A 14,455-nucleotide genomic window follows, 5' to 3' on the forward strand; every position below is an offset into this window, starting at 1 on the left:
CACTGTATTATATATTTAGTACATCACCCGGTCACGGCCGCTTCAGATATAACTCTGTTGTCTTGTCTCTCATAACTGGTTCTACGTTTAGCTTGTTTATACACCCAGAAGTTGGATGTAGGGTAATCTTGTTATCGGCTATGGTTATTAAAACACTTCTGTCGAAGAGCTATTTACTTGTGCACTACGACTGTTGTGTATATGATATCGTTCACTGTTATGTCATTCATTTGTTCAGTAGCGGATAACATATACTGCTGTTTAAAGTTTTCTATGTGTTAATAACCAGGGTGTTACAGTCCACCGTAGGTGCGTAAGCTGTATTTCTTGAAGTTATACAGGAATTTGACATTTATATTTGTATTAAATATTTCCTACTTAATACAGAGATTCATCTACCAGCATTACATAGTTCTATTTCTTATGTAATAAATGAAACTCAGACATTCATATTTGCTTACATAATCTCTTACTTTACTAGGAATGCTACACCACTGTAGTTTGATGGTATGCCGACTTTACCTGTTTCTCAATTAACTGTTAAAGGTACATACCTGGTAGTCTGCTACTGTTGCTTGACCTTCAGCTCCCACCTGTTACAATATAGCTCTTAACCTCCCAACCTTGAGATCCACTGCACTGGATTCTCCCCCCGAGCCGTCTTGCAGGCCTGCAGCCTCTACAAGACTCATGCACCACTGTGCTGGTTATCTGATCACAATCAGACTTAACCTCAATTATGCATTCTGCTCTCTCTGGAATCTTTCCCTGCCTGTTCCTCAACAGCCCAGGGGTTTTCCTCCCCAGGACCTTTTCCTTGGGTCAGAGGCAGTTTCTTTTTCAGTTCCATAACTGATTTTATTTTCTTTTAATAGAAAATCCTCCTTTTTGGAGACTGCCAGCATTTCATCATTTCATCAATACACATGTGCAAAATAATCTCTTATATTTATATTAAAACTAATAATGTCTTTAATAAATCAAATTATCACTCATATTGTTTTACCACAGTAACTATCTGGAATTACAAATTACCGAGTCATTACACATTGTTATTTTCTATAACCTTTTTTTTAAATAAAAATTACTGTTTTTAACTTTTTTTTAATATAATTTTGTTTGAGTAATCAAAAGTATTGACGAATAAATCAGCGAACCTAATAGTCTTGGCGAATTTTCGAATTGGTTTCACTAATACAGTCGATAACTTTTTTTTTAGAAGTTACTGTTCTTAACTTTTTTTAAATATAATTTTTTTAGTAATCAAAAGTATTGACGAATAAATCAGCGAACCTAATAATCTTGGCGAATTTTGGAATTGGTTTGACTAATACAGTCGAACTTCATAATTATGATAGGAATTCTATATCACTAATTTTTTTAGAAATTACTGTTTTTAACCCTTTTTTTAATATAATTTTTTTTGAGTAATCAAAAGTATTGACGAATAAATCAGCGAACTTTGCGGAGATTCTGAGATGACACTGGCCGCTCTGGGTTGAAGCAAAGATGAACCCTCAGGCTTGGTTGCATACTGCCCGCCATTCGTTTGTTATAAAGGCAACCCATAGTCGGGTGTAGGAATAAATTGAGAGAAAATTTAAAAGATAATATGAAAATTGAGCGGATCAGAAAACACGGGTTTGGTTTAAAAAAAAAGAAAAACAAAAAGCGTTACTAAAAAAATCATAATGTAAATTTAATCCTCAAGCATTAGTGACGAATCATTTTAAATTGATAATGTCACTTCGTACATCACCTTGATATGGTCAGCAATTTCGTAAGTCACTAATAAAAAAAGGAGTTGTCTATAATGCGACTTTTTGAGATTCCGGTGACGGAATCCGGCGGAAGAAATTGAGATGAAATCATGATTTGTTGAAGTTAAAATGGTTTTTTAACTGCATATTCGGATTCAGCACCCTCAAAAACCCTTGGGACACTTTCATTGTGCAGAAACTAGTTATCAAACTTGGATTTCAATAAATTACTGCCCGATTTTCACCGGAAAAAATCGCCGGAAAAGCTTTCAAAAAGTCGCGTTAAAGACTACTGCATAAAAAAATACATTACTTAAAAATTCATAATATAAATTTAATCCTCAAGCATTAGTGACGAATCATTTTAAATTGATAAGGTCAGTCCCTACATCACCTTGATATGGTCAGCAATTTTGGTTGTACACTAAATTTAATAACACCGACAGCTTTAGTGGCATATCATTTTAATGATGGATGAAGTTAACTGCCAGCGTGATCTATGAAGACGTCAGCTCCCAAAGTCGTGAGTATCCGTGAAGGCGTTTAAAGCTGGTTTTTATAAATATTTTTATAAAATAATTCTTCAATTATATGAACTATATATATATATATATATATAACACCAAGGTACTTATTTTATAATATGTTTTCTATCATTAAGAAAAAAATGACAAGATTATAATTTTTTTATTTTATTTTAAAAACTATAATAAACACAGCAGCACCCAATTAATAAGGTCACCCGTCACCAAGGTACTTATTTTATAATATATTTTCTATCATTAAGAAAAAAATGACAAGATTATAATTTTTTTATTTTATTTTAAAAACTATAATAAACACAGCAGCACCCAATTAATAAGGTCACCCGTCTTGATTACGTTATTGATTTTCAAATTCACCAAACAAATCTAGGTGAATTTTATTTATACATAAAAGTGATGAATTTTATGTATACATAAAAGTGTATAGGTATTGTTTACAAAGGTTACAAATTTTTGTGGAGGATAATTTTTTTATTAAAATTCAGTAAAATAAAAAAAATAAAAAAATAAAAGGTCACACTTTTTCCTGGAGAGCAAATTTCTTACCAGAATTTAGTAAACAATTGAAAAACAAAAAATAATCGTTAAAGTGTTTAAATTATTCATTATCAGAAATCCCTAAAACACCCTCTATCAGAAATAGCCAAAATTTCCATACAGACAAAATTGTGACCAAATAGAATACTATTAAAGTGTATATATTGCGGTAGTCTAACTAGCCCGGGGAATTGCCCAGAAAGTTATGGAAATTCTGGTCATATTTAGAGAAATTCCAGCAACGATTTTTGTAAATCTAAATTATAGTTGTTAAACGTCAAAATTTTAGGTGTCCTAGACGTTTTTGATGGTGTTGAATCTATTTCCACCATCAAAAACATGATTCAAACATTGCCTTTACAAAAATTTTAAAATTTTATTTGCGCGGATTCAACCCATTTTTGACCATCTGAACATTTCCTCCACCTCGGACTGCATATATATTAGTTTCATAGTAATAGAAGCTTAGAAATTAAGTTGGTCGGACACTAAATTTAAGTATCCGTCAGCTTTAGTGACATCATTGTAATGATTGATGAGGTTACCTGCTAGCGTCGTCGAGATAGCATAAGCTGCCAACGTCGTGAGTAACCCGTGCTTAATTATTTTGACAAAAGATTCTGTTATTAATAAAATATACGATTGTAGTCATGTTTATAGCTGTTTTGCCTTTACATAATAATATTGAGAGTAAAAAAGCTAAAATAACTATATATATATATATATATTAAAATAAAAAATTATGATAATTACAAAATTTAAAAAATCTATGACCATAGATATTAATGGGGAATTTAAGAACTATATTATCACAATTTTAAAATACAGAAATAGGAAAAAATAATTATAAAACTTAAATTATCATTTTTGGTTTATTTTATTATAATATTAATAATAATAGTAATAATAATTTAGTTTTAATTTAATATTTTGGTTTATTTTATTTTATTTATAATAATAATAATTTAATTTTAATTTTATATTTATGCTAGATATCAAATTAGTGTATGAAATTTTTTTGTTTGTAAGACAAGACTTTCTCTCATTAATAATTTTAATTATTGAAGTCCAGAAAGGTAAAGTCTTGTGTCGTAGTTTAAGTGGTTTGAAACATGGTTTGTTCTTCGATCCACTAGAGTTCAATTCCAAGGAACATATTTGGCCCATTGTGATAAGGCTAGAAAGGTAGAAATCCCGACTTATGAAGAACATCATAAGTTATTGGTATCTCTCGCTTATAGGGTGTCTTGCTAAGTCATTAGTATACCTAGCTTATAGGGTTTTTTTGTAAGTCATAAGTTATTGGTATATCTGTATCTAGCTTATAGGGTGCACACAGTGCGTTATACTCTTTGTGTTATATTGATAGTTGATTGATTTAATCCTGGACCTCATCCTAGGCCTCATTTGTAATCAATTGACCATGGTTAAATAAAAATTTGATTGAAGTGTACATACTTTATCCCCTTCTTGTTTTAAAACTATAACCTCTTGGAAGGAAATACATGTTCTTACCCACATTCCTCGAGGGGTGGTCCTCGCATTCCACCAAATCCATACTTTTCCCCTTTCTCCTAAAGTGGGGCATTCTCTTTACCCAAAAATCAAATCTTCCTTTGATTTCTCCATTCTCCTAAGTTGTGGGCCAAAATATTTCCCCAATTGCCAAAATTACAAAAATGAAAATTCTTCTTAACAAAATCAATTAATTTGGGGACATTACAGTCCTCCCCACCAAAAATTGCTTGTCCTCAAGCAATGCCTGAAACAAGCACCCTCTCAATCAACTAACCCAAACAATAAATGCACCCAATACTGGGGTCCCGACTGTACCACCCAACCATCCGTGATCTATGCTCTGTTATGCTAAGATCCCAATCCATCCTGATCAGTGTGCGACATTCCTTGCTCCATTCATTGTCCAACTCATTATAGGCACCAAACACCCTCTAGATACCGCCACTAAGTAGAACATCATTGTAGTATAAGATCTTGATCACCCCCTAATGAAATTGCACTATCGAATAGTCCCTCTCGTGCACTTCAAGACTGGACTCCTGAAGATGCAATCCAATCCTGGTGAGATTGAACCCTTATCTGTCCAATCTTCCCTTGATCTCCTCCTACTAATCATTGTACCACACTAGTGAAGTTCCCCACACCATCAACGAATCACTAAAACCCAATGGAAGATCGAAATGACCTTACCCTATAGAAACCAGCTCACCTCAGTGGGTAACTGAACTGCTAAGCCCTTCTATGCCAGAATCACTTGCCCTTCACAGAAGGAACATATCGTGTTGACATTGTGACACCTTGGTCATGCCTGACTACTCAACATGGTCGTACCAAACCCTCATATCCAGTAACACTTGGCCACTATATCTGTCACAGTCAGCGTTAGGACCAACCTCTTAGGGCACCACTGTAATGCTCGATTCCACCACTTCATGACTAGCCTTGATCCTGAGCAACACTTCCATATGATGAAGCTCTCAATGATCCCCCATGTTTCATCCTGGAAAATAATTACATAACTCTCCATCATAACCCTACCCATCGAGAAGTGGAGTGATTTGCTTGACACTCAGATCCCTAGATCCCCCAAACATAATGGGACCTCACAACACCAACACCTCATGGGTTTTTATTGCATATCACTGCTACCTACTAGAGCCCATCTGACCCTTATCTATGATACTTGTATGCATCCCATAGGTGGTGCCCAAGTATCAATAATATGTCCCAGGCATGCCAGTCTGCCATGTCCCTACCAAACCACTTAGTGATATATGGTATCCCAACTCCTCATGTAACATCCTCCTCCCACATCTATGCAAGTAAATGCCCAACGGGGGTAAACATATAACGAGAGGCTACTATGACATGATTCAACCTCCTAGGTTACCTTAAGGAAGTGGAATTGATGGAAACACATCAAGCATACCTCCCACATCAACAACAACACTCCTAGGAGCCATCCCAACCACAGAGGTATCATGCCTCTGGGTCCCACTGTTTTTTTAAGATATTAAACCCCTAGACGCTCCCATGCTATGGGCATGCCAATGTCTAGAGAGCTTTGGATTCTCGTCAAGCCTGCATACCTGCATCTAAGGGCTATTTCCAGTAGATCTATGCCAGAGTCCGCGAGATTTAAGGCACTTTTCAAGCCCGTAATTTCGAGCACTGCCCAGAACTTGTTGTAACTTCCAGAATCCATTAAGCACATGGTGACAAGACAAATAAACCAAAAACTAACTCTAGGAATAGTCCTAACCATCCCCAACCGAGATTGACATTTTGTCAAACACTTGGCATCAATGCAATCTACAGGTGTAAACAATAGATTTAGGCATAAGGGTCTCATACTTATCTCAAAATTACTAAGAAGCATTGTTCCCCTATATCATTTTCTGCATTATCATTTATTAGGTCATAGATATATTGTTTATTCATGTACAAATAGAAACATGACGGGATTTATACATCATCACTGTCCGAATACATGCTCATAACCAACAACAGAATAACATAAATACCATGAATACATCAGCCATAGAATCCACATATCAACCAATACATTTACACATGAAAAACCAGGGGAATGAATTTCTCATTAATGAATGTCGAAACCAACCGAGGATGGGACTACCACGTTCCACACGACCATAGATTGATTGAGCTAAATCTCTCTTCAGCGAATCACCTCCAAGCCATATTCCAAGCATGAATGTGGGACTCACAACCAACCAAAAAGAACCAAACAAGCATGGATGTTACTAGAGTTCTCCACCTACACCGTGAGGAATTCTACTACCTCCTAGTCTCTTAGGCTTTACCGTAATCCACAGTTTGATATAGGGATCACTAGGCCTTACACCGAGACCCACTCTCCAGGCTTTACCATGCATCCCATACCTAGACTACTAGTCCCAACGGAGATAAATCCACCTCTTGACTTTACCATATATCCCACCATTCACTAGCAAGGATTCCTAGGCCCAATGAGGCACCCACTCTCTAGGCTTTACCATACATCCCATCACGAGACTACTAGGCCCAACATAGAGTAATCCACCTCTTGGTGTTACCGTATATCCCGCCATTCACCAACAAGGATTCCTAGGCCCAACAAGGCACCCAATCCTGGCTTTACCACAACCCATAGTCTGGCTCACGGTTTACTATGCCAATGGCTTTCCCGTGATTCATAATCCAGTTTAGGGACCACTAGGCCATGTGTTTATCATTTCGAATATCCACCTCACTTAGCTTCAAATCCATCTGAAAATCTAACTTAACCAAAGTATGAGAACCCATCTCATCAAGGCTATCTAGAAATGGAAAGACTAGGCTAAAAACATTGTCACACTTGGAAAAACTCATGCCATGATAGAAAAGAACCACATGAAATACCATGTATGCAAAATCTAGCAAGGAAATCACACAAGCAAATCAATACCTCCAAAGAATCTTGTTGTAGTTGCTTGGTCCTGCTCTTCCTTGCTTGCTCCTTCCTTCTTCTTTCCTTTCTTGCTCCAATTTCAAGTGCTCCAAGAAAAATCTAAGTGTCCAAGAGTGGGAGAGAGAGAGAATAATGAGAAAGCTCCAAAAATGAACTAACCAAGCTTGCCAATTGATCCTCAAAAGCCTTTTTATCAACGAGGCCTCTATTTTCTTCATTTTCCATTATTTTCCTTCATTTTCCTCCTCACATGCAACATGTGACCTTTCACCTTCTGTTTCTCCTAATTTCAATTATTTTCATAAATAAATGTGCCAAAAATGCCATTTTCCTTTTCAAATCGTTATCCATTGCCTTTGCCAATTTCCTTAGCCATAAACTCAATGAACACCCACTATGATGATTTTCCCATCACTCAGATTGGAATACATGTCCCATGACTGTGGTATTATATATTTTTACATGGATTTTTAACCAGGGCTATTACAAAACACTCCCCCTTGGGGAAAACCGTCCTCATTGTTGAATGACACCTATAACCAGCAAGATTGCTGAAAACAAAACGTATTGCCCATGGAGCTTTATAACATAGCTCGTTGCAATATCTACAATGAGAATCTGCTAAAACATGAAAACCATACCGTTTATTGGAGCTTTATAACACAACTCATTACGGTATTTACAATAATAACCACATATACAAACATATACATTTGCTTCACCCAAAAAATAACCATATTGTCTATTGGAGCTTTATAAATCCAAATCAATATAATATTTATAATAATACGCACATATAAACATATGCACATTTTCTCAACCCACAAATAAAAGGATACATTGCCTGCATCCGCAACAAGGGAATTGAGAGGCTCACACTTCCACCCTCAAAGTAATACTAGGATTCACCTCCTTCCAAGGAAGTCCAAAATCTAGTGCAAGGTCAAATCTTCATCCAATGTCTAGTGCTATAATCCTGCGCGGCTTGTCCTCTCAGTGAATAGTTACGGCTCATTGTTCCAGGGTACATTCCGAATGTGCATTTGATTCCATCTAGAAATGTTAATGACCAAATCAAACACATCCCCGACCTTCCCTTCTCTGCGACACAGTCCGTTGGGGAATTCGGTGACCCCATTCCATGTAGTCACACACCTTCCAATTGCCAATGACACCCCCATCCTAGGCAGTCCATCCCTTGGCAAAGCTTCCTCGCATTGGGAGGTCAAACAACCAAGGCATATACCTGCCCCAAAACCATCATACCAGTCATAACATGATCATGGGAATCAATTGACACTATTGGGTACCAGTTCCCCACAATGGCCCTACTCCTGAAGTGCTTTACCAACATATTGTTGCCTGTTCCAATTCCTTTCACTAACGTTTCTCATTATTGTATTCAGTTTCAACCACCTAACCAGGCATTTCCATGATTCCTGTACCAAGCACATAACTTCCATTAGATTTAAAATAAATTGAAATAAATTCATGTCATACTTGATTGGTATCTCATCAATAAGGTATACTTGCAATCCTATTTACTTCCTATCACAACAAGTCAAACTAATTTTTTGATCAAATCATCATGTATAAACATATCAGATCATGTTAGACCAAAACATGACCATCATAGATCAACATCATAAATCACATGTGACCATCATAAACCATAATCATAGATCACATGTAATCATCATAGACCATAATCATAAATCACATCCATAATAAAACTAAAATAAAATATCGATACTTATCGCTCATCGATCCTTACTTCTGCCTTTTCTCTTTCTGTACACACACAAGATTATTTGCCACACCCAACAAACACCCAGTGCCTTCTCCTCAACAATGTGCACATACACATAGTGTACATCCCACACATACAACCACATACAACATACAACACCATGAAATACATGAACCTACACATGATCTACAACACATACACCTACACACAATGTACAACACAACATCATACATACGCCTAAATCTAGTGTACACCACCACACAATACATACACTTACACCAGATGTACAACACAATACATAATATACGCACACATAGTACAACACCATGAATACACATGTCACGATAGTACGAGTACACAATGCACATACATAGTACCACATGTACACAACACAACATATATGACATGCACATAATACCACATGTACACCAATACCATATGTACAACATGTACACAGTACCACCTTTACAAAGCACCACCTGCATAATGTGTGCACAACATCACATGTACATGACACCACCTGCACAACATGTACACAACGCCAGACATACACAACACCAGATGTACATGACACCACATGTACAAAACACCATATGCATGTCATGTACACAACACCAACTACACAGAACACCATTTTACAACATGTACATGACACCACATGCTCACAACACCACTTGTACAATCATGCACACAACACCATATGTACATAGCACTGCATATACAACATGTACATAGCATCTTATGTACACAACACTGCATATCCAACATGAACAGAATACAATATGTACACAAAACCCCATATCCAACATCTACATAGCACTATCTATACCCAACACTGCATATGAAATATTCACACAACACTATATGTACCACCATGTACATAACGTTGCAAAAACAACATGTACACACACTATATATACACCACAACGCATGCACTCAACATCATAGATGCAACATGTACAACATAGACACCATGTGCACAATAGTAGTACCACACTATCACTACCAAGCAACCTTCAAGTGTCTCACCATCCATGATTATCCCAACATTCCATAGACTACACTACTTTCATTTTGTTGATGTATCTCTTAGTATAGCCTATCCATAACATAGACATAATATAATCACATAATATCAACTCATACCCACATGATACTGACCTCATACATTTGTCATGAATACTCTTCCACTTGATTCCTCATAAACCAAGAACCTCTTCATGTCATTCACATGCGCAACAAATCATTCCTCCACAAGAATGATTCTTAACGACACTGTTAGACAAAAATCTACATACATACATATAAATATTAGCATTAATAATCATGATCTATGATGACCCTGTCAAACATGACATACATACATACATACATGTATACACATATAGACATCAACATAATCATGATCACAATATAATTAATAGATATCATAAGGTCAAGGTCAAGAGAACTCCCTTTATGCATGAAACACATGCGTAACATCAAGAACAACAGTTGCAAACATAGCCAAGGCATATGACACCTCAAGTCCATTTACTTTACGTTTCCTGATTACTTTTCTCATTATTTTCCTGCCATTGTCCATTTACACCAATGGACTCAACCAGTCTAATTGGTCATCATACGCTTGTCCTCAACTGCCCTTCTACATTCACTGAGCTTCATTTGGGTCTTACATTACCTGCTAGGTTCCATTCAGGTCCCCCTGAGCTCCATTAACTTTCTTCTTTCCCAACTGATTCCCAAGGCCCTCAAAACATAAAAGGCAAGAAAAGGAAACAAACAAGAAGAAATTCATGAAAACCAATAATAATATGACACCACAAACAATGTGGCATGATCATGCACTAGACCTAACAAAACTGCAAATCAAGTGCAAGAAAATCACAAAAGATAGAAAACACAAGACTAATAATAGAAACCATGACTCAATCCCATGGTTCTCGAGGAAAGCTCAACCTAAGCCTTCTTCAAGATTTCATGGAAACCTCTCTTTCCATGCAACTCCCTGCATCACACTACCATAAAGACATAATTGTCAAATTGTGTATGATAAATATAACAATATACCAATTAGCTTACCTTGTTATGCCAAGCATGTTTCCTTGCAATTGGACAAATTTGTGCCATGTCTCAAGGGACTTCAATTCCCTTCGTAGATCTAGTTATAGCAAGACACCAACTTATAACTATCAAATACATGTCCATGAATATAACACATATCCACTTAATTTCATACAAATTACGGTTAAGAAGACTTCATGTATACAAATCACTCATTTGTTTGTAATTGCGGTTTCCAAACATAGCCAAATCAATTCTCACCCAATTCCTTTCTTTTACGTTTACCTTGCTACAACTGAGTCTTACTATGTATTGTCACATCACCCAATGGATAGTTATATAAACAAAGCAACTATTACCTTTTCATGCTAATACCAAGCATGTTTTGTGCAATTGTTCACACATGTCAACCACATGTTCCAAATATCAAGACAATCATATCTATCAACTTGAAATTAACCTTTACCAAGACAAATAATCGTTTCATAATCAAAATGAACTCGTATTCATTAGACATAATGCTGCAATTTTCACCTACTTACAATCAAGTACATATCAACTATCTCAACACATATGTGTGAGTAAAACCATCTTAAAACAAGATCATTTCTTGATGAAATCTTTTAGACACATACTCATATCATGTGATTAATTAAACATTCAAACAAATTATAAATGTACCATGTTAGATAAATCAAATAGAAAACAAAATAGACACCAAACACTCAAACACAAAATAGATGACATAATAAAATAGTCAAGAACCAACTATATGACATAAACAAACTCATACCTTAATGTATCTTAGGGGAGGTTATATTTTTTACACAATCAATCTAGATTAGCGTGATATAACTTCACGACATACATTGACTCAAACATAAGGTCATGATATCCATGAAAGTAACTAGCAAACATGTTCACATCATAATCTCAAAACAATTGTCATTCATGCATAGAAATCACATATGGCAGTCAGTCTAGATTAGTAAAACACAATGTCACAAATAATTCGACCCATACCTGAATGTCATAACCTTAACTATTTGCATAGACTAATCCAAATTAGTATGATACATATAACATCAATATCTTAATGTAACAACCCTAATCATCAAGTTATCTAACATAAAACAATAATAGCAATGCATACAACCACATTTTACTATCGTTCATGACTATTTGACATATGTGCATATGACTACACTAATCAACTAGCATCTATCATGTATGTAACCATAACATCAATAGAATTAAAGGCATACACATAACCATAATTCATATAACAATCCTTAACTTACATACCTACATGCCCAACATACAAACTTGTATGATGACATGCTCTTGCCTCGAGGTCCAATGCTGCAACTTCACTTTGATGATATGTATCTCCTTCTCTATCTTAGCCAACACATTAGCATCATAACATACCAATAACATCATGATGACCTAAAATTCATGAAATGAACTCATGGAAAACAACCTTAATCATTACAATAAATGCATAACAACATATAGACACTGACATGCATAACAAATTTCTATAGAACCATACGTTCATGATGACACATCTCACAATAACAGCATCAACATTCACATGGAAACCTCATTACAAAAATGATAAACACCATGCAAATTCAATAAGAACATGGACTATAAGCATAAGGAACACATATGCAACCGCCATGAATGCATGACCAATACACTGACCATCCAGTCTGAGGGGTGAACCATGCTCTGATGCTACTCTGTAACACTCTCCTCCCACATCTACCCATGTAACCATCCAACCGGGGTAAACATGTGACGAGAGGCTACTATGATATGATTCAACCTCCTAGCTGACCTTAAGCAAGTGGAATCGATGGAAACACATCAAACATACCTCCCAAATCAACAACAACACTCCCAAGAGCCATCCCAACCACATAGGTATCATTCCCCTAGGTCCCACTATGTTTTTAAGCTATTAAAACTGTGGACACTTCCATGCTATGGGCATGCCAACATCTAGAGAGCTCTAGATGATCTAACAAGCCTGCATGTCTGCATCAAGGGACTATTTCCAGCAGAGCTATGCCAAAGTCCACAGGATGTAAGGAACTTTTCACTAGTAAAAAGTGATGAAATTAGTGACCAGGTGACTAAATGAGTTAGTCACCACAAATTTTCCTAGTGAAATACTACAAAAAATGAGGAATCTTAAGTGACCCAACTAAAAACAACTAACATAAAAGAATAATTTAGTCTCGAGTTAAAATGTATGATTAGATAAGAAGTAATGCAACTAAAAATGACTAACGTGAATGACTAATTTAGTTTAGGAACAAAAATATGACTGCATAAAAATTACTACAATAATACAAATTAGTCATTTATGTTAGTCATTTTAATTGTGTCACTTCAACAATTTGAACTTATAAGTGATAGGGGATTCAAAAACTATTATAAATTGGTTGAAAGGTTATACTTCCTTGAACATTTCTTTATTGGATCAATAGATGATTAGAGTTATGGAGTTGATCAGAACCTTCAAGTTTATATCCTTTGATCACATTCACAAGGAATTAAATTCAAAGGCTTACAACTAAGTCAAATACATTATGAAGAATACTTGCAAAGAGAAGACCACATTATGGAGAATAGTAAAACAAAGCATCTTCCTCAATATTAGACTAAGACTTAATTTAACATTGCAAAAAAAAACAACAACAACAACACCACCACCACCTATAAATATATTATACCTTCTTTAATCTTTAATAATTATGAAAAAAATTAAAATAAATATATAAATTTATCTATAATTTCTTCCCTACATTAATTGTGATGACCATTGTTGACTCCTAAAAGCCCCAAAAAAAACATCTTCTAAAAAGGCCTTTACCCCAACTAACCATAAAAGTGAACCAGTAAAGTTGTTAATCAACTATCAATTCAAGAGTAATACCTTAGTTTTCAAGAGTAATACCTTAGTTGTGTGGAAAATTTAAAAAGTACTCTTTATCTTCCTCAAGCACCAAACCAAAGAGCCCTTTACCTAAACTACCCATAAAAGTGAACCGGTAAAGTTGCTAATCAACTATCAATTCAAGAGTACCACATCCTTAATTGTGTGGAAAATTTGAAAATTACTCTTTATCTTCTTCAAGCCCAAAACCAAATTAGAGCAATTCCCTACTTTGAAGATATCATAATTTACTTTACCGCCAAGAAAAATATATGCCTAAACTACATTCAAGGTTGTGTCGCATGTCTATTCATATTTTATCGCACTAGTTCTTATCTCTAGTTTGCCAACATTGCATGGAAGCAAGGTTTATTTGAAAAG

This window comes from Pinus tabuliformis, chromosome 3_1 (assembly GCF_031772625.1).
Source record: "Pinus tabuliformis cultivar Carrire ecotype Pingquan chromosome 3_1, CPIR1, whole genome shotgun sequence".
NCBI lineage: Eukaryota > Viridiplantae > Streptophyta > Pinopsida > Pinales > Pinaceae > Pinus > Pinus tabuliformis.